We start from the raw sequence: 3,594 nt of genomic DNA, 5'->3' as shown, positions 1-3,594 counted from the left end.
GTTGATGAAATTGCTAGAGGGAATTCAACTGAGTGGCAAATCCAATTTGTGTTTGGATATCCATAGCATGGAATATCCGGTGAGGGAGTCACGGAGGGGCGCGGAGGGCGCGGCGAAGGGAGGCAGGGGAGGGCGCGGGGACGGCTCGTCGGCGGAGGGGTGGCGCAATTCACTGCTGAGGGAAGCAGGGGAGCGGCAGCGCGTGGGGGACGGGTGAGCACAATTCCAGTCAATACGTGGGGGAGGGGGGTGGGAGGGGAGCTCGGTATTGGGGGCAGGAGGGTGAGCATGTGAAGAATCCCAGTTGGTATTGGAGCTGATTTACAATTCCAAATTCCATGACTTCCAAACAGTTGGCATTCTGATGTTCCAATGCCAATTCCCAATTCCGAGGTTGAATATCTACATCCAAACGAAGCTTTAGAAAATTGATGTACCATGTATTCATATTGGTTCATACTGATGTATCCGTATTGATGTTGCATAGATTCATGACGTAGAAATAGGTAAATATTTTAATAGAATTATGTTAGATTTGTACTCCCTCATTTATGAAATAAAGGGCATTCTAGAGATTTCAGAATAGATTAGTAATTCTAGTAAAAGACGCATGTATTCTGAGTTATGATGTGGGTGTTTTGGTTGTTTTAATCAATCAATCAACCAAAATTATTCGGTTAACCTTGAGAAGAATTAAATGAGCAATTATCCAAATGTGTCTATAGTAATAGAGTTCCTTGTATTTAATTTGTGGATAAATTTAAAATGCCTGGATGATTTATATTCAATGACGGAGGAAGTAACTATTTTGATAGAACAATTGTTCATCCATCCAAGATAAACCAGGAATTCGTACTATAATTTTTTTAGATAGTTCTCCAGTATCCTAAGATTTGCAGACCAGATAAACATCGTGAAATAGAAATGATTTATATATTTTTTGAGTTTTGCTATTTGTCCGTCTACATATTTTTGGAATCTGTCGAATTTTTTGATGTTGCAAGTGTTGTCATTTATTGATGCAAACATTATTTTTCGATGTTTCAAAATATTTTATAATTTTAGGGGAGGAAATGTGTCAGATTTCTTCTGATGTTACATATGTTATTTAGTACGTTTCAATGTATTGTTCTTGCACATTGCATAGTACTTTATGTTTTAGTCATATGCAGTATGGGAGAATAACATTCGCAACATTAGAAAATAACATATGCAATATCATAAAATTCAACAGATTTCACCCCTAAAAATCTATCACAGATAAATAGACACTGCCTATTATTTTTCTTGATCGAATCTAATTTTTAATTTGTCAAAATATTTTAATGGAATCTTACATTAACACTCCCTCTATAATATCCAGTGAACCTGCTATTTGTAGGCTTCACCAAGAACAAGAAGAGGAAAAAAAACTTCCCGCTAAAATCCATTTAATCAGCTTTGTTGTAGTCACATTAACCTTGTGTTTTAATCGCCATTCAAAGCACTGCACATTAAATCCACATTCAAACGTCATGTGCATAGAATCCCCATGCAAAGCCAACACGTGCTATCCACATGGAATGTGATAATCAAATTTGGAGTTTTCCTATTTGTACGATGATCTTCCGCTTGTACGCCGATCAAATATGGATAGGACTTATCAGCCACCGAACAGTATTTTTCTCTCACAATAAATCAGCCGTTTCAGCTTTTCAGCCGGCTTATAAGTCCAGCCGAACAGGTCCAGAGGAAGCATCATTTTACTTGCTACAAAATTTGTCTTGCTTAAAACCCGAAAACCACGTCCTTCGTTTGGCGTTGCATGCAATGCCATTCTAAAAAAACAAATAGCGTTATATATCTTATATAATTCCTAACAAATTTTGTTAATACGGTAGAATATCAAGTTTTAGTCTATTGTGGATCCCAACAGACAAACACGAGACTCGTGGCGACCTGGAAGAGCCAGAAACATGGAGGACACGTGTGAGAGATCTTCACTTTCCTGCGGCTGGACAACGAGGAGAGAGAGGGTGGGGACCAAATCCAAAACCCGCCCATGGTATTGGCTCCCGCCCACAGAGGCAGCGGAAACAGGTGCCGTCGCTGTACGATTTCCTCAAAACCGGGAGCCCAGCCTGCAGCCGGCAGCCTAGGCTTTAGTTGCCAAAATTTGGAGGTGTCAAAATACTGTTACAAGTACTATAGCGCACTGTAGCGTTTCGTTTGTATTTGTGAATTATTGTCCAAATATTGACTAATTAGGCTCAAAAGATTCGTCTTGCAAAGTACAACAAAACTGTGCAATTAGTTTTTAATTTCATCTACATTTAGTACTTCATGCATGTACCGCAAGTTTGATGTGATGGAAAATTTTATTTTTCATAGTGTCAAAGTTGGGAGTTGGAGGTGAACTAGTTTTTCTTTTACCTTTTTCCTTCCGCTCCGAGAGTTGGGCGCGCGTGTTTCGTCCGGCCCTTTTCCAGGTCCGCGGTATGTGACGAAAAGCTCCCCCTCCCCCCGCGGGTCTGGTGGGCGCGGGCGCGCGGCTGCCCACGGGATCGGTTCGGGACGGGGAAGCCACGCGCTGCGGGTGCGGGCGCCTCCTCCCCGGCATTCTTCTGCCGCCAGCCACCTCAGATCAGATGCGTGCGCGCTCTTTCTCTCTAGTGTGGTCTCCTGTCCTGCTTCGTGGGGCGGGGTCCGCCTGTTTTTCGTTCTCTCTCGTCGGTCCGGCTGAGTCATCGCCACCCAACAGACTGTACCGTGTTTCGGAGTGAACCCAGAGTTGCTGCTGAGCAGGAATGGATCACCTCCTATTACGTGCAAGCATCTCGTGTGCCGAATTTGCTTTGCAGCCGCGCACATGAAAGAAACAGATCCTGCTGCTTTTTTTGAAATAATGTACATCCTGCTGCTCACCACGAACACGTATGTTAAGATAATCTTTTGCTAGGAGTAGGGCAGGAGGACGTTGGCAAACGGGGCTCTGCGTTGCACTGCAGTACAAAGTGCCGTTGGAGCTGCTGGTAAGGTTCGCAGTACAAGTAGTAGTATTTGGAGGCAGCTCCCTGCCTCCCTGTGGTCGCCTCCAGTTTGTGCGCTACTAGAATCCATTCCTCGGACGCGGCTTCTTGCGAAGGGGGGCGCCGTCGCGCCGAGCACCCGGTAACCACGCGGCGGGCCCCGCGATCTCGCTCTCCCCCCATCCATTTCGCCTCGCGGCGCCGAATCCGCCTTCCCCTGCCTTTCCCAAACCACTGGCGCCCAACCCAACCAAGGTCTGAGGTCTCCCCCTACTTATAAAACAGCACACCCTCGCTCCACCACCATTGTCGCCATCTCCGCTTCCGCATTCGCATCAATCAGCCACCTCCAATCTCGAAGCACCCGTCAGCGCCGCCTCCCTCTTTCATCAACCCTCCCGCGCGGTCAAGGCTCGGCTCGCAATCGGCGGATCCACCGAGCGGACCAAGATGCGGATGAGCTGCAACGGCTGCCGCGTCCTGCGCAAGGGCTTGCAGTCGACGCCTGCACCATCCGCCCCTGCCTGCAGTGGATTCAAGACCCCCGAAGGGGAAGGCCAACGCCACCGTCTTCCTCGCCAAAGTG

General features: G+C 46.3%; 1 non-coding gene across 1 annotated transcript in view; it reads left to right on the top strand.

The window, feature by feature from the left end:
- The first annotated feature begins 2,997 nt into the window (after positions 1–2,997).
- Positions 2,998–3,594, top strand: part of LOC101782729 — a 1,740-nt gene continuing 1,143 nt past the window's right edge. Inside the window, exon 1 of the transcript XR_002677678.1 lies at positions 2,998–3,594. This exon is cut by the window's right edge and continues 1,143 nt beyond it. This is a non-coding gene — a transcript (LOB domain-containing protein 41).

This window comes from Setaria italica, chromosome V (assembly GCF_000263155.2).
Source record: "Setaria italica strain Yugu1 chromosome V, Setaria_italica_v2.0, whole genome shotgun sequence".
Classification (NCBI taxonomy): Eukaryota; Viridiplantae; Streptophyta; class Magnoliopsida; order Poales; family Poaceae; genus Setaria; species Setaria italica.
The sequence above is the reverse complement of the archived record's forward strand: the minus strand, read 5'-3'. Positions and strand labels throughout refer to the sequence as shown.